An 18,943-nucleotide genomic window follows, 5' to 3' on the forward strand; every position below is an offset into this window, starting at 1 on the left:
CACATACCCTGAGCATTAACAAAGCCCTACCAAAGTAAAAGATTTGAATACTGGGGGAGTGGTGCAAAGAAAATTGGCCTTTGGGCCAATTCTAGGACAGAGAAGGAATGGCCAATCACCATTTCTAAAAATAGAAAGGTTGGCTGTAACTTAGATCTGCCTCTTGCCCTGCACAAAACATACAGGCTCCCAAGTTGAGAAACATGACAGTCCTTATATTAGCAAAGCCAGAGATTAACTTTAGGTAGTGCACTAAGTAAAAAAGTTAACCAAAGCCAAATTGTATTACATACTGGTTACAGCTGCCCTCTGTTTTCAGAAATTGAGATGAGCCATTGCTTCTCTGTCTCAGAACGGATTGTTAGGTGTAATATGATACCTGCAACACCTACCAGTGACTAATTCATTCAGTCATCAAATCTACATTTGGGGACTGGGTCTAAACTACAGACCTTTCATGGCTGCAACATCTGGCCTAATTTGGGGGCTTTTCTGTTTATTCCCCTATCCCCTCCTTTTTGTACCATCTAGCCTGATGAAGATTTATGGAGAACTCGAAAGCTTGCAGAATTTTGCAGTATTCTGCTTGGTCCTAAAGGTATTGCCCAATTTTGGATTTCTGTCATGGAGAAGCATGGCTTGTTTTTTTTTAATGTACTGTTTTACAGGGTCATTCAGAGTATAAAATAATATGCCCCCATGTACACCAACCTGATCACCTTGGAGAAAGGGTATGATACAAGTCTGATCATAGTAATATCTCTGCAAGCCACTTTACAACAACCTATACTGTAAAGAGTATGCTCTACCCAAGAATACTTAAGTATTCTTAAGACTAGACTGCTTTACTACAACAGTAATAAGTGTAACATTCCACCATCTTAGGACCTTAAATTTCTGCCTAATCTCAAGGATGTTTTAGGAAATAAAAGTTTACAGACATTCAAAAGATTTGAAGGTCTTTGAAAGAAAAATCATCAGCATTTCTATGTGCCCTTTCCAATAGCTGAAGTGTTACTATGGGATAAGAGTATAAGGCAGACAGGATAAGAGGAATGTCTTCTAATAGATCAGTAACTGGTTAAAAAACAGAAAACAGAGTGTAATAATAAATGGATAATTCTCACAGTGGAGAACACTGGGGTCTCCAAAGTATATTAGGACCAGTACTTTTAAACTTGTTCATAAATGACCTAGTATTAGGGGTGAGTAGTGAGATGACACCAAATTATTTAGGGTGGTTTAAACAAAAAGGACAGCAGAGACCTCCAAAACTTCAACTTGGGAAACAGGCATTAAAAAGAGCAAATGTGGTTCATTATAATTAAGCATAAAGTGATGCACATTGGGGCAAGATATCCTAACTTCATATACAGTCAGGGCCAGAAATATTGGAACAAGGATAACTGTTTTGGCAGTTGGCCTCTGTACACCACCACATTGAAGTTGAAAGGAAACACACCCAGATGGGAATGAAGTCAGGACTTCCAGCTGTAATTCCAGGGGTTTGACAAAAGTGGGGCACTAACCATTCAGGAAGGACAGCCAGTAGCATACCCACACCCCCATCGTTGGTGGCTCATAAGTAATGGAACAAACCAACATTTCAAACTTAAGGATCACCTTTAATACATGAGTGAAAATCCTTTGCAGTCAATGACTGCCTGAAGTCTGGAACCTATGGACATGACCACATGCTGAGTGTCCTCCTTCGAGATGCCTTGCCAAGCCTTCACTGCAGCTGCCTTCAGCTGCTGCTTGTTTGTGGGTCTTTCTGCCTTCAGTTTTGTCTTCTGTAAGTGAAAAACATGCTCTATTGGGTTGAGATCAGGTGACTGACTTGGCCATTGAAGAACATCCCACTTCTTTGCCTGGAGAAACTCTGGGGTAGCTTTTGCTGTATGTTTTGGGTCATTATCCATCTGCAATACGAAGCGCTGTCCTGTCAGTTTGGCAGCATTCGGCTGAATCTGAGCAGAAAGTATAGCCCTATACACTTCAGAATTCATCCTGCTGCTTTTATCAGCAGTCAGGTCATCAATAAACACCAGTGACTCGGTTCCATTGGCAGCCATACATGCCCATGCCATAACACTGCCTCCACCATGTTTGACAGATGATGTGGTATGCTTTGGATCATGAGCTGTTCCTTTCCTTCTCCATACTGTTCTCTTCCCATCACTCTGGTACAAGTTCATCTTGGTTTCATCAGGCCAAAGAATCTTATTCCAGAACTGGGCAGGCTTTTTTAGCTGTTTGCTGGCAAAGGCTAATCTGGGCCTTTTGGTTCTTGAACATTACCAGTGGTTTGCACCTTGTTGTGAAGCCTCTATATTTACATTCATAAAGCTGTCTCTTGACTGCAGATGTTGACAATGACATGCCTACCTCCTCAAGAGCGTTCTTGACCTGGCTAGATGTTGTGAAAGGGTTTCTCTTCACCGTGAGCAGCATTCTGTGGTCATCCACTTCAGTTGTCTTCCGTGGTCTTCCAGGCCTTTTGCTGTTGCTGAGCTTGCCAGTTAAGTCCTTCTTCTTCAGGATGTTCCAAACTGTTGTATTGGCCACTCCCACTGTTTTTGTTGTCTCTCTGATGGCTTTATTTTGTTTCCTCAGTCTAATGATGGCCTCCTTCACTCGCATGGACACCTCTTTGGACCTCATGTTGGGAGTTCCAGTGAACAGCTACCAAATGCTAATGTAACACTCAGAACCACCTCCAGGCCTTTTATCTGCTTGATTGGTCATGGGGTACCCAGGAAACAGGCTGCACCTGGCCATGCAGCTGCTTGTCAGCCATTCATTCCATTACTTATGAGCCACCAACCATGGGTGTGTGTGTATGCCACTGGCTCTACTTCCTGAATGGTTAGTGCCCCACTTTTGTCAAACCCCTTGAATTACAGCTGAAAGTCCTGACTTCGCTCCCATCTGGGTGTGTTTCCTTTCAACTTCAATGTGGTGGTGTACAGAGGCCAACTGCCAAAACAGTTATCCTTGTTCCAATATTTCTGGCCCTGACTGTATACACTGACGAGGTCTGATCTGTTGATGACTGACCAAGAAATGGATCTTGGGGTTGCAGATAGCTTAATAAAAACATCAAAATAAAATGGCCATCATTATAATGAGACTTCATATAAATCTATGATACAACCACTCTCGGAAACAGGGTACAATTCTCATCAACGTCCCTCAAAAAGGATATTGTAGAGCTAGAAAAGGTGCAGACAAAAGCAACCAAAAGGATGAAGGGCCTGGAGCAACACCCTTATTAGGAAAAATTACAACATTTGGGAATTTTGAGCTTAGAAAAACGATGAGTATGGGGAGACATGTTAGAGGTGTATAAAATTATGTATGGAGTGGAGAAAGTGGATAGAGAAACATTTTTCTCCCTCCCCCATAATATTAGAACCTGGGATCATCTCATGAAGCTGAGTAGTGGGAGATTCAGGACAGATAAAAGGAGGTATTTTTTCACACACCACATAATTAGACTATGGAATTCGCAAGATGTAGTGTTAGCCACCAACTTGGATGAATTTAAGAGGGGACTACAAAAATTCATGGAGGGTAAGGCTATCAATGGCTACTAGTCATGATGGTTATATATTCCTTACAGGGTTGGAGGCAGTATGCCTCTGAATATCAGCTCCTGAGGAACATGAGTGTGAGGCTGCTATTGCATTCATGTTGTGCTTGTGAGGTTCCCATACATATCTGGTTGGCCATTGTGGAAACAAAATGCTGGACTAGATAGGCCTCTGGTCCAATCCATTTAAAAGACAATGTTTGACATTTTTCCAGTTTAGAACATGGAACAATTGTCTCTACCATACCTAAAGATGTGAAGGCCCAGAAAAAAACAGAAAAATTGTGTGTGTGGGGGGGAGAACTCCTCCCCCCGGACCATTTTTGTTTTACGAAAAATTGGAAAAATTGAACAGCTTTGGATTATAAAATATGTCCTTTTACAATGATGAATAAATATTTAAGACAAGGTGTTTATACATTGTTACTCAGCCTTTATCTCTCCCCGCCCCCAACTGTTGCTAAAAACTATGTAATAAGGAGACTTTTATAGAAAGACTAGAGATGTAAAATTTCTGGAAATAATGAAGCTATGGGGGTAAGCAGATGATTTTTAAATCCTCTCTATAAGATTCCCAGCATAGTTATTTATTCCAGTCCTTATTAAAATTACTGATTTAATTACTGGAGGCACAGTGGTGCCTCCAATAGATAAGGTAATCAGTCAAAAAAGGATTCCACCATGTTAAATGAAAATGGGGGGGGGGGTATTCTAACCTTAAGAAAATCCAAAGGGTTTCACCAATCTTCCGAAACACTGCATGTGCTGGACAGAAATGTCTATTTTACATAACCTGAAAATTTCAGGAGGATTGGTTAAAGAGTGATGGAGAAAGGGCAGTTAACAGAAAAAATAAAATAAATACTTGGTCACGCAGTTTTGGTGGTGAAAACGTCTGTTGGCAACTTTTTGTGCCCATCATTTGCCAAAAGCCTAGAGGCAAAATATCAAAACCATGTATGTTTTCCTATTCGATTTCTGTTCTAGTTGGCAGAATGGAATTTCTTTTCTTTTTTTTCAAATTCAATTCACTTTTTAAAAAATAAATAAAATGGTACAATGAAAAATTGGTACAATGAATCCCTATGAGAGTTCATAAGGCGTCACCTGGAATGTTGGGGGGGGGGGGGATAACTGCTGTGTGGAGAAAAAGCAGCAGCGGCAGCAGCTAACTAAGTTTCTGAGACCTCTGTGTAACTGTACACAGACAAGGAATCCCCTCAGCGTGACCGGACCCCGCTGCTTCTGTTTACTGGTCTGCACTTTCAGCCATTCCCCTTCCTCCTCTGCTCCCCCATCCCCTTAATTGTTTGGGCACAATCCTATGCATGTTTAGACAGAGAAAAGGCCTACAACTCCCAGCATTCTCTGTCTAAACATGCACAAGATTGTGCCCTACGTTCCCCTTTTGAATTCAAGTCCTGGGAACAGAGGGCTTAGAAGGAAGCTATGGCATGGCATGGGAGTGAAACTTTGCTATAACTTTGCAGCTAGCAGCTCCATGAGTCCAGAGTGTTCCCATGTGCCCTGATCAGGTCTAGAGTAAGATCAGCTGCCTAAAACAATGAGAAACTGTCCCTGCAGGTTTCTGCCCCCCGCCCCATGTCATTCAGAACCCATTCAGAACCAGATTTTCAGGTTCAAAACTACAGAAGAGCCAATCAAAAAGCAGAAAATTGAGGGCTGTCAGGGTTTTAAAGAAAGCAACAGCACCTGGTGAAAAAGACAAGAACCACGTTTGTTCCAACCTGGCTTGCTTGCTTTTTACCTTTTGCTTAACTCTGAACTTTATTAGCAGATTTTGATTTGTTTTGAGAGCTTTTTTTGGTTCTTGCCTCCCTTCTGGGAGAATAAGAGACCTCTTTTCTTCTTTGAACATGTTTTCTCTTGGTTTTGAGACTATTTTGGGCTATCTTTCCCCAAGCCCGTTTCTCAGCTCGATGTAGTTTTTGCCTGCTATTTCATTTCGCTCACTGATAAAAGCATGGGCTTCACAAGACTTTTCAGTTTAAAATATTGTCTGCACTCTCTACCTGCATTAATTCTCCCTACCTGGACTTTAGTGGATCACAACGAACTGTGGCAAATTCTGAAAGAGATGGGAGTACCAGACCACCTTACCTGTTCTCCTGAAAAACCTGTACAAGGGTCAAGAAGCAACAGTAGGAACCGGACATGGAACAACTGATTCGTTCAAAATTGAGAAAGGAGTACGACAAGGCTGCATATTGTCGCCCTGCTTATTTAACTTATATGCAGAGTACATCATAAGAAACATCATAAGAAACATCATTCATCGGGTTGGATGAATTACAGGTCGGAATTAAGATTGCCAGGAGAATTATCAACAACCTCACATACGCAGATGATAGCACCCTAATGGCAGAAAGCAAAGAGGATCTAAAGAGCCTCTTGTTGAGGATGGAAGAGGAGAGTGCAAAAGCTGGTTTGAAACTCAACATTAAAAAAACGAAGATCATGGCATCTGGCCCCATCACTTCCTGGCATATAGAAGGGGAAGAAATGGAAGCAGTGACAGATTTTATTTTCTTGGGCTCCAAGATCACCGCAGATGGTGATTGTAGCCGTGAAATTAAAAGACGCTTGCTCCTTGGGAGGAAAGCTATGGCAAACCTAGACAGCATAGGAAGAAGCAGAGACATCACCTTGCCAACAAAGGTCCATCTAATCAAAGCTATGGTTTTCCCAGTAGTAATGTATGGCTGTGAGAGCTGGACTATAAGGAAGGCTGAGCGCCGAAGAATTGATGCTTTCGAACTGTGGTGCTGGAGAAGACTCTTACGAGTCCCCTGGACTGCAAGGAGGTCAAATCAGTCCATCCTAAAGGAAATCAACCCTGAGTGCTCATTGGAAGGACAGATACTGAAGCTGAAGCTCCAATATTTTGGCCACCTAATGCGAAGAGAAAACTCTCTGGAAAAGACCCTGATGCTGGGAAAGATTGAAGATAAAAGGAGACGGGGACGGCAGAGGATGAGATGGCTAGATAGCATCACTGATGTAATGAATATGGACTTGAGCATGCTCCGGGAGAGAGCGCAGGACAGGAAGGCCTGGCGTGCTATGGTCCATGGGGTCATGAAGAGTCAGACACGACTTGACTGAACAACAACAACAACAACCTGGACTTTGCTGACTTCTACACTCTGGAATCTAGGAGAGGTCTCTTTCAACCTTTTTCTGAGTCCAAGAAAGCCTGGTCTTCAGATCTCTGTTTGGGATAGGTAGCGATACTTTCCTTTTAATCTGCCACCCCCCTCGCTCCTCACTCTTTTCCTTTTCTCTACAAGTTTGGACCATACTGCTATATAGCTGAAAGCTTAAAACACTGCATTTAACTAGTTTGGATTGGTGGAAGTTTAAGTACAGCTAAGTACAACTGAAACTGCTGATGGGCTTACTAACACTGTTTGGGGCCTACTAACATTGGGCCTAACATTGTTTTTTTCAATAGACCTTAGCAAGACTTAAACTGTAGTATATTTTGCATAGTATACACATGTATTTTCTTTGTAATCATTGTATGTTTCATATTTTATTTCTGTATATGATGTTCTTCTGCATTTAATTGTCTTTATAAACCATATCTTAAGACTTCTTGTGAGGCATAATTTCATTTGTTTAACAAATTAAAAGGGTATTCACTGTTTTCCTGTTTAAGTTTTAAAATTTATTTTGAAGCATATTGCACTTTCAGATGGCTTTTTAGATAGCAGGGATCTGTATTGGGACCAATACTTTTCCACTTGTTCATAAAGACAGTGTGGTGTAGTGGTTACAGTGTTGGACTGGAACCTGGGTTCTAGTCCCCACTTGGCCATGAAGCTCATTGGGTGGCTCTGAGCCACTCACTGACTCTAAGCCTAACCTACCTCACATGGTTGTTGTGAGGATGAAATGGAGGAGGATGCCCATGGAAGCTGCCTTTGCTTATTTGCAAGACCAAAAAAGGCAGGATATAAATGTAATAATAACAAATGTAATAACAATAGTAGTAGTTGTACTAATAATAGTAATAATAATAAATGATCTGGAACTAGGACTAAGCAGCAAAGTGGCCACATTTGCTGATCACACCAAATTATTTAGGGCAGTTAAAACAAAGAGGGATTGCGAAGAGCTCCAAATTACTCCATAGTGGAAAATGGACATCAAAATGACAAATGCAGTTCTATGTAAGCAAGTGTAAAGTGATGCACATTGGAAAGGGATGGGAGGGAACCCTAACTTCATTTGTGTGCTTGTGACTGACCAAACCAGAGACCTTGGGCTTATGGTTGACAGTTTGATGACAATGTCAACCCAGTGTGCGGCTGCCATGAAAAAAAGCACATTCCATGTATTCCAAGACATAATTAGGAAAGGAATCGACTTGGCTGAGGGAATGGGAAAATGCTGCAAGGCACTGATGTTTCAACATACACTTAAAGCCCCCCCCCCCCCATCCATGACTTTCTGGTTCAAGTCAGGCAAATACTATATAAGGACAGTAATTTCACATCTTCTCAGAGCAATTTCTGAGGATTCCAACAAAAAGTGCTAACTTCCCACTTACACAGGATTCTTTGTACAACAGAGTCAGAAGTATGCCATATCATACAGTCAGAAATTTTCATTAATTTTTATCACAGAAGCTTCCACACTGCCTGTCACTTTTTCAAAATCACTCCTGAGTGAGAGATATTGACTGAAATTGTATGCAAGCCTATTTATTTATTTCTTGCATTTTATTCTGCCTTTTAGCTCAAAAGTCTCCCAAGGTGACTTACAAAGATAGGAAATAAGGCAGCCCCTGTCTACAGGCTTACATTCTAAAAGACATAAAAGGAAATGGGATTGGGAGGGAGGAGGAAACACAGAGCCAAGATGGAGAAGCCAAGTGGCGTAGCTGTTTCTCATTACACATTGCATGGTGCATACAAGAACACAATGCAAAAGGAGGATCATCGAATCAAACATGCTGTAAAGGCTTTGTACAAGTCAAGTTTACAACCCAACAAAGCACATGCACGTTGAACTCAAATAAACAGTAAGTGAAGGCACTTCCTGCCTGCAGGCTTACAATCTAAAAGACAATGACACACAAGGAAAAAAGAATAGGGAGGGATGGGGGGGGGGATACAATGCAATCCTAGGCACGTTTAGCCAGAAATAAGTTCTACAGCTCCCAGCATTCCCCAGCCAGCCTTTCAGTACGAATGGTGCTGCTTCTCACTCTCATCTCCCTCAGCACAGCCTGCTGGAATGGAATTTTTAGGCCACCTTTAAGAGTAGAACTTATAAGGGTAGAACTTACAGAATAAAAAAATACAAAACTATAGAAATTGACATTAATTTTTTTTTTATTTTTGAAATAGATTATCTTTTTCTACAAGAAAATGGTGCTGATTCTGAAGTAAATGTGTTCAGTATCAGGATAGCAGAAGCAAGCTCCATTTTATTTCTGTAGTCACAGTTTCGATATAAATGAGTTTAAAGTATAAAACTACATATGCTCAGAGTACTATTATTTTTTAATCAGGGTTGGCAAACAATTGTACACCATGGATTAGCGAGGCGGGGGTGAGAATTTGTTCCTGTATTCCAAAGGCTGCTTTTATGTGTGATTCTGAGAATATCACGTCTTATTTTAATTATGATCATTATCATTGATATTATGGTTTGGAGTGTTTTTGTGTATGTGTGGAAGAGGGCAGAGGGTTGCAAAGGGTTCCTGCTGGCTTCCAAGGGATATAATCATCATTATCATCATTACATACAAAGGGATGCCTATACTTTCTCCTGAGCAGTCCTTACTTCTTACAAGATAGGCATAATCTGGACAGCTTCAGCTATTGGGCAGTACAGAAATAAATAAACACATACATACCTACCTACCTAACTAACTGTGTACTGTGCTGCTTCTGGCCTGCTCTGGTGAATGTTTTGTGATGGATTTTTGGATGCTTTCAGAACAAAAGCATGGATGTTGGGAGGCTTTCAGAACTTGTTCCTTTGTTCCAAAGGCTGCTTTTCTATGTGGCTCTAAGAGTATCACATCTTATTTTAATTATTATCATTGTTATTATGGCTGTGTGGACTCTCTGCTCCCATTCATCATCTTAAAGTCACCTGACTCTCTGTGAAATGGGAGTTATTGCTAGAACAGGAGAATGCAGATGCAAAGAAGTACTTTTGTGTGGTTATGTGATTTTCCCCCACACACACACCTTTGGCATGTTTTGTGCTTCAGTTTTCTTCTTCTGTGGTATGGGTTCGGGATTCAAAAACTGCTCCTCATCCACTGATCCCCCTTGGCTCTGCCTCTCATAACCCCTTGGCTATGCCTCTGCTGACTTGCGCTCCATCCCACCATTCAGACTGGCCATTGGCCTCCACTGTATGATAGTGGTGTTTAAAATTATGCATGGTGAGAGAAAGTGGATAAGGAGACATTTTTCTCCCTTTCTCATAATACTAGAACCCAGGGTCATCCCATGAAGCTGATTGGTGGGAGATTCCGGACAAGTAAAAGGAAGTACTTCTTCACACAGTAAGTAGTTAAACTATGGAATTCGCTGCCATAAGGTGTAGTGATGGCCACTAATTTGGATGGCTTTAAAGGGGCATTGGACAAATTCATGGAGGATAAGGGTATCAAGTCATGATGGCTATAGCTACCTCTAGTATCAGAGTCAGTATGCCTATTAACAGCAGTTGCTGGGAAACCTAGGTAGGAGGGTGCTGTTGCACTCATGTCCTGCTTGTGAGTTCCTTGTGGGCAGCTGGTTGGCCACCGTGTGAACAGAATGCTAGACCCCTGGTCTTATCCAGCATGGCTTTTCTTATATTCATATTAGAGACAGGACCTCAATGTTCAGAAGCACTGTACCTCTGATTGCAAAGACAGGGAGGGAGAAAGACTGACAGACAGAGCGGGGTGTGTGTGTATGTATGTATGTGTGTACACATACACACACACACACACATCTTGGGGAGATGTTTGCTTTTCAAAAACCAAGGAAATTCAATAATCAAAAAACCTGCCAGTTTAAAAGACCAGACAATAAGGCTATCTCACATTGGTCCAAATGCCACAAAGCCAGGAAATTCGAAGCTAAGGCTGATGCCTTATCTGACATGCCCCATGTACAACTCACAGAATAAAGGTGTGAATCACCTCACAGTCGGATTCCTCTAACAATACAGTAAGCCTCAGATGCTTCATAAGGCAATACAGGACCAGGACAACGTGGAGCAACTTTGCTGGTCACAGGTACTCCATCCTCCCAATCTGGATTTGGGACTTAAAGACCCAGGAAAAGTGTGGGTGTATGGAGGGTAAGTTGTAAGCAAGCACAATTTGTGACATTGCACAACATCATGACTGATCACAGGACACGTCAGATAAGGCATCAGCCTTAGCTTCGAATTTCCTGGCTTTGTGGCGTTTGGACCAACGTGAGATAGCCTTATTGTCTGGTCTTTTAAACTGGCAGGTTTTTTGATGATTGAATATATATTTTACTGAGAGGCATTGTTTTGGTTAGATGCTGTAGCACTCAATGTAGGTCTAATCTGAAATCCACATGTGAAAAATACTGTAGGTTATCCCACCACTCCCACCAGACGTGACGGAACAGCACTTATTTTCTTTTTTAAATTAATTTTGAGGCTTGAGTCTATAGAACTCACTGCCACAGTTTTTATAAAGTTCTCCATTAGACCTCACCACTAGGGAATGCTGTCTCAGTTATAAAACTTTTTAACTTCTGCCACTAGAATAAACCCCCTCTGCCTAAAAGAAACTCAGTAGCCCGGTTCCTATGGCATAAGCACGGGATTGACACCACCACTAAAGACAACCGTTCAAAATGAACAAAAAATAAGATGTTCATTAATGGAAATTATTTACAAAAATGAATCAAATGTCACTTCACTTAATAGACTGAGACTGCTTAAAGGCTCTTAAATTAAATATGGCTGCTTGCCATTCCTAAGCTGAGTCTTTCCCAGCTAAATAAAATTTCAATAGCCTTTTCTTCAGACCGGATTTCCCTAAACTCCACCTCAGGAACAGGTTTCGGAGCTTCCTTAAACTTCCTTACAAACAGAAACAAATGCTATACCCCAGTCTTCCTCTGCCTCCAGTTCTTCCTGCTTCATCTGGCTTGGATGATTCAGATGTTTCAGGGACTACTCTGGTCAGACATAAAATAGGAACCTAAAATATGTTATGCATAACTTGCTTTGCTCATAAAATTATCATGCTTGGTATATTAAATTTAAAAGTATAGTTTATTCAGACAGCAACTGCAATTTACTAACTGTATTTACTTTTTAAAGTTTTAATTTTAATAGTAACTTTATGAGCAAACCAAGTTATAAATAATATAATTTATGTTCCTAAAGCAGCCTCCCCCAACCTGGCACCCTCTAGATGTTTTGGACTACAACACCCAGCATTCCTGACCATTGGCTGATGGGAGCTGAAGTCCAAAACATCTGGAGGGCACCAGATAGGGGAAGGCTGTCATAAAACATCAAAGTGACTTTAGATCTGTAAAGAAAGCTAAAAAAATAAGAATTATTTTTCAATTTTCTCCAAACTGTTCAGGTTTTTCCTAGGGATAAAAGACCATTTTTCCATGGCTTCAAAATTTCCAGAAATTTTACATTTCTAAGACTGCTACTTGGGACTAGGGTTGGCAGAGAATTTCTCCCCGAAACTTCGGGGGGCCAAGCACCAACGTGTTCGGCCCCCCGAACAAGTTTCAGGGAGAAATCCTCCGAACCCCCCCCGTCCCCCGCACCCCCCCCCCGGGACGGGACTTACCTTCGCCGAATGTCCCTCCCGGCGGCGGGTCCGGCTGGCGGTTCGGCGGGTGTTCGAGCGGGGCGGGAGCGGCAGCCGGTCTTTTGACCGGCTGCCGCCGCCGCCATTGCAATAAAAGAAAAAAAAACAAAAAACGCCCCGATAGGCTACGTGACGATTAACGTAGCCTATCACAGCTAGATTTGCAAAGTCAGCTGTGATAGGCTACGTCAATCGTCACGTAGCCTATCACGGGTGACTTTAAAAAAAAAAAAAAAGTGTGTACTGATAATGGCGGCCCCCATAGGGAGCTGCCATTCCTGTTCCTTATTTGGTCGCTGTAGTCTACGTAAATGTTTACGTAGACTACGGCGAAAATAAGGGCAACGCTATTTGCGTTGTCCTTATTTTCGCCGTAGTCTACGTAAACATTCACGTAGACTACAGCGACTAAATAAGGAACGCGAATGGCGGCTCCCTATGGGGGCCGCCATTAGCGTACGCGCTTTTTTTTTTTAAAGTCACCCGTGATAGGCTACGTGACAATTGACGTAGCCTATCACGGCTGACTTTGCAGATCTAGCCGTGATAGGCTACGTGAATCGTCACGTAGCCTATCAAGGGGCGTTTTTTTGTTTTTTTTTTTAACTTTCGCGTTCGTGGCCGGGCGAGGCGGGAAGCCTCCTCCCCGGCCTGAATTTCGGCCGGGGCGAGGCGGGAAGCCTCCCCCCCGGCCTGAATTTCGGCCAGGACGAGGCGGGAAGCCTCCCCCCCCCCCGGCCTGAACTTCGCGGGGGGAGCAGCGAAGCGCCTCCCCCCCACCGCGAACGTCCTTCGAGGACAGGTAAGGGACTTTCGTCCACCCCTACTTGGGACTGACTGCAGATAACAAATCATGTCAGTGCTATGAATTACACTCGCTAGCAGTAAGCCTCCAGGCTACAGTACTGGTTTTAACCTTTAAAGCACTAAGTAGCTTGAGATCTGGGTATCTAGGGAGCCGCCTTCCTTCACATCAACCTGTTTACCAGCTAAGAACTGCTTCAGAGGCTCCGTTTTGCATCCCCGTCCCCCCCACACCTACTGGGGTTAAGCCTATGGCAACCAGAGAGTGGGCCATTTCACTTCCCTTGACACAAGTATCTGGAGACTTCTTTACTGTCTTTTAGGCACCAGATGAAGACCATTATGTTCTCATATACCTTCAATGGATTTTAACGTAAGATTCAACTGTCTTGATTGTTTTGATGTTTAACTGGTTTTACCAGCCATTTTTAATTGGCTCCTCCAGCTGCACTCTCTCTTTTTTTTATTACTGCTTTAATGGTTTTTTACTTTGCTTTTATTGCAAGCTGCCTTGAGACCACAGTGCTAATGTAGGATAAAAATCCTAGAAATAAATATACGTAATACAAATGGGGTTAGACACATATCCCCCCTTCCCTCAAAAGGAAAATTCTTTGCTCCCTCCCACACTTGCTCAATTCACTAAAATTAATCAGTGAATTACAGCTATACCTCATGACACCATTAATAGACTCAAATTAGTTTTGAAGGCTAGTGAATTGGCAAAGAGTTCAAGGCAATAATCAAAAGAACTCCTTAATATCCAAGGTTAAGCCTGCCAAAACTGCCTTTTTTCTTTGAACATGGTTTTCCCAGCCTTATGTCACTACACAAACAGCTTGTGAAATGCAAGTTTCAAAAAGAACCTTGCAAAAGAGATCTGGCCAGGCCTGTGTGAGCCTTACTGTATTTCTCTGTGAAATGCGTGTTCTAGAACTGGAGTCTGCATGAAAAATTGGTTGTCATGGGCAAATCGTCTTTCAGAAAATCAGTAATGGTATTCAAGTTTTCCTGAAAGAGCCTCAGGGTTCCCTAGAATTTATTATATTCATACCTCACCTTTCAGCTGTTTGGCTCTCGCAAAAGCTTACAACAACTGAAGTTATAAGGAATACATGTGCATACAGCAGTTGATGACACATTATATTCCAGGGTCTTCCCTACAGAGAGGAGGCAAAAGAAGCTGAAGTGGGCTCGACCACCGGCCAAGATTAAAGAAGCCAATCAGACTTTATCCAGTATTGGAACCAATACAGACCAGGAGAATTAGTAACAATGGATATTGTGATAATGTATTAAAATAGACTGAATTAACATCTAAGCTGTTAGACATATGTGTGTTTCCTGAGCTAATATTGTCATGTTTATTATGTTTTGTTTTTGTTCTTATTTGTTTTTTAAGAAGTAAATATGCCAACTGACAGAAACAGAGCTTCCATTAACTCAATTCCTACCTCAGAGAAGCTGGACTGCAAACTTAGCTTGAAAAGCTCCGACTCAGAGCATGAGAAATATTGTTTGGTATGCTAGCAGCCACCACGTAGTCTTGATTAAAGATGCCATGTTTATGTTTTTTGTTCCAGTACTTGTAAATACCATAACAATTAAGGACCAATAGCTCCAAAGAATGCCATTTTCCAAATATGGGTAGTCAAAGCGATACTTGTTAATTAAACCTATAACTTCAAGTACAGTTACTTCTTAGCTATAAATGTTGTGTTTTAAAATGAGTGTAGATCATTTGTTAATTTCTGATAATGCATAACATACAATTTTAGACTTTAAAAAGTACTAAGCCTAAGTCCTGCATTGCGCAGGGGGTTGGACTCAATGGTCTTGTAGGCCCCTTCCAACCCTATGATTCTATGAGACCCCTCTATAAGAGGCTTTTAAGATGCAATACCTTGCTTGCAATATATTTGCTGCCTACTCCTGCCCCCTAGTGAAATCACACACAATACAGAAGTAGTACAGATGGGGGAAAGTTGTGACTGTAATTTTATTCACATCTAGTTTATGCAAGTTATGTCAGTTGTTTAAATGTGCTGGCAGTTTCTATTTAGGAATAGTCTCAGCCATATTATTCTAGTTACTAGCTACTCTAGTTACTAGTTCCTCTAGTAGGAAAAGGTTTCCATTTCTGAACGTCTATAGATAACCTTTAGTGAAAATTATACTTTGTGAAGATTGAAATCAAGCAGTTCATAATTTCCACGTCTTGCAATTTGTCAATGGTAACTTTCTAGCAGAATGACAGAGCAAAATGGAGATATCCTGTTTCTTCTGCTATGTAACTGATATGGATAAATATGTTCAGGATTTCTGTCAATAGCTTGGACATAAAAAATAAAGACATTAGAGGATACCTATATTTCTCTGTTTCATTTTATTTTTGAAGGAAAAGCAAAGAGATTTGTGGCACTTTAAAGACTAACAAATTTATTATGCCATAAGTTTCCATGGACTATAGCCCACTTCATCAGATGCATGATAGATATATACATACACATGGGTGAGGGCCTTTACACCAACATCCCCCATGAATATTAGCTAGAAGCCACCAGAAATATTGTCACTAATAGTGCTACAGCATATCTAGTCACCAAATTCTGCCACTTTATACTTATCCACATTTATTTGAGCTCTGAGAAAACATATCTTCAGATCAACGGCACTGACATGGGTACTTACATGGCCACACAGTACACCAACATCTTCTTCATAGCTGACTTAGAACAACACTTTCTCAGCTCCTGTCTCCAAAAGCCTCTTCTCTGCCCAAGGTACATTGGTGACATCTGTATTATCTGAATTCATGGACAGGAGGCCCTGAAGAATTTCCACCAAGACTTCAATAAAACTTTCACAATAAAACTTTCACAGGTTCACTTTCTGGACACTACTATGCAACTACATAATGGACATATAAGCAGCACCTTATATCTGAAACCTACTAATCACTACACATACAGACATGCTTTCAGCTGCCACCCAAAACATACTCCAAAATGCATTGCCTACAGCCAAGCCCTAAGATACAACTGTATCTGTTCAGACTTGGACAGAGATTCACAACTTAAGGATTTAAATTGGGCATGTTTAGGACTATAATACAAAAGTAAAAACACAGATGAACAGGACCAGGCTGGGACCCAAGAATAAACTACTACAGGACAGACCCAGAAGAGAAAACAGAACATTACTTGTTGTCACCTACTATTCCCAGCTAAGCTCACTCAAATGTATCAATGATACATTCCCAGGCATTTGATTGCGCTTTTTCGGTTTTTATTGGGTCCTGTTAGTTTAATTGTTTTTAACTTGTTTTCAAACTGGTTTAAATGTTTGAATGTTAAAGATTTTATATTATATTTTATCATGTTGTGAACCACCCAGACTGCTTTAGCTATTGGGTGGTACAGAAGTGTAATAAACAAATGACTGAAATGAATGAATGATCCACAGCATACCTTGGGCAATGACACTTCATTCTCACAACCCTTGCTCAGAGAGAGCTGCCCAACTTAACATAGCTATTCACCAGTGACAGACCACCTAACACAGATACAGACACAGGAGCCAGACCACGTGGCAGACTCAGATACTAACTCTGTCCTTATGCATACTCAGGCAACACTATTACAGGCAACACTATAATGTCATCTACAACATCAGGGTCCATACATCTGTTCATCTTCCAATGTGATATATGCCATCATTTGCCAGCAATACACCACTGCACTCTACTTAAAACAAACGGGCCAGTCTCTCCACAATAGAATAAATGGGCACAAATCTGACATTAGAACTGGCAATATTAAAAAATCAATGGGGGAACACTTCAACCTCCCGGGACACTGTCACTGACCTTATGTGCTAATCAGCTCACCACTGCAAGGATGTCTATTATCATCCCACAAGGGAGACACCATGATTATGAAGGTGGTTTTCCCAGGACGAGGCTCATCCATTGCACTCCGGGTGTGCTGACACCTGCAATTTCCCCAAATGTGAGAAACTTGACTGCATAATTTCTGGTAGAATGGCCAACTGTTAATAAGACCAACTGTTAATAATTATCACTTATACTTTCTGCATTTCAGTTCCCTCCAACCTCACTAGTTATAATCCACCCGCTGCCCAACTGTGCATACACACCCATGTAAATTACAGGATAACACTTCATGCATCTGATGAAGCGAGCTGCGGTCCACAAAAGCTTATGTCGTAATAAATTGTCCTTAAAGTGCTACAAATCATTGTTGTTTTTGCGGCAACGGTCTAAAAACGCTACCCCTTGTTAATCTGGTACTAAAGGGCCTCAATAATGTTGCTATCAAAGACTGAAGATGGCCAATTTGATCTGGAATGGTTGAATGACCTGAATGAGGGTTTTGTGGAGACCTACAAGAAGAGCCCCTGAAAGACCCCAGACTCCTATTTACGAATCAGTCTTATATTCCAGACTCTTGACCCCTGGGTGAGAAGAACTTGAAGTTTTATTCTATGCTGATTGATATTATCTCACTAAGACTCTAAGTTTTTGCAGGACTGCCTTTGAAGAAAGGAAAAAAATACAGCTGTCTTTACAAGCAGCTTCACAGAGCTTGTTCAAGGCCACAGGGTGCCGGCAGAGTGTATGACTGAGATGAACAGAAGAACTGAGCATGCTCACATGCCTACTAAGAGGAGGAAAAGTACTGTTTTGACATCTTGTGGTGTACACCTGCTGATAAGAGAATGTTCTTGCTTGACGCTAGTTGGGTGGGGGAAGCTGTAGCCCTGAGCATGAGCGACAACTGGGAGGAGGTGTTTGGGCAGATATGACCAAAGATGGCCAAAGATGCCCGTGAGTTCAAAGATGTACCAGGGAGAAATACGTCAATCAAGATAACATGCCCAGATGGCAGACTTTGGGCCACGTTTTAGGACATTTCAAAGTAATCAGTTTGTAGCGGTGCTCGATATGTTCCCCAGACACATGAGATTGTGAGAGATAGATGAGACACCTTACTTCTGATCGGTGAGCAAGTGGTCTAACCACACACACCCCATTTTGACTGCAGGATGTTTGTCTCATTACTTATTGGAGCCCCCACCTTTGACCAGAACAAGTGTATAAAAGCACAGGTAGTGAGAGCTCATTTCTGCTGTTGTTCCTGCTGTTCCCACTGCTGCTTCACTTCGCTCTTTCTGCCTTGCCACCAGACCCAAGGATTTGGGTAACTATGGACCTCTTTAGTCTCTTAGACTTTGGAACTTAGAATATTTTCTGAACTTAGGACTTAGAGTATTTTCTGATAGTAGAACTTAGAATTATTTCTGAGTTTGGGCCTTAGAGTTATTTCTGAACTTAATACTTGGGAGTTATTTCTGAAGATGGGACTTGGAATTATTTCCAAGTCTTGGGTTTTTCCTTTCTCTCTAACTTCTACCTCTGTTCTTCACATGCCTAGAGGAACTAAGTAATGCTTTAGCATAGTTTTTATATTCAAGTGAGGTGCAGGAGGACATAACGGGAGAGTTAACAGTTATGTTTTAGTTATGTTTAGTTTAGTTTTAGTTTAGTTTTAAACCACAAGTAGTAAACAGGAGAAAGTTGGAAGGAGGAGTCAAAACAATGTTAGAAGCTCAAGCCCCTATCCTATTAGCCAAATTCATAATACCATCTTTGGCAATTGCAATTA

General features: G+C 41.5%; 1 protein-coding gene and 1 pseudogene across 2 annotated transcripts in view; one reads left to right on the plus strand and one right to left on the minus strand.

Annotated features, from left to right (window-relative positions):
• The window catches only part of LMBRD1 (LMBR1 domain containing 1), an 85,699-nt gene that overhangs the window by 27,615 nt on the left and 39,141 nt on the right, over nucleotides 1-18,943 (minus strand). The gene's annotated exons all lie outside the window — the stretch shown is intronic.
• LOC146359241 (U1 spliceosomal RNA) lies at nucleotides 17,162-17,307 on the plus strand (annotated as a pseudogene).

Source organism: Heloderma suspectum, chromosome 1 (assembly GCF_057233095.1).
Source record: "Heloderma suspectum isolate Gila_16-S chromosome 1, 16-S_ref, whole genome shotgun sequence".
Classification (NCBI taxonomy): Eukaryota; Metazoa; Chordata; class Lepidosauria; order Squamata; family Helodermatidae; genus Heloderma; species Heloderma suspectum.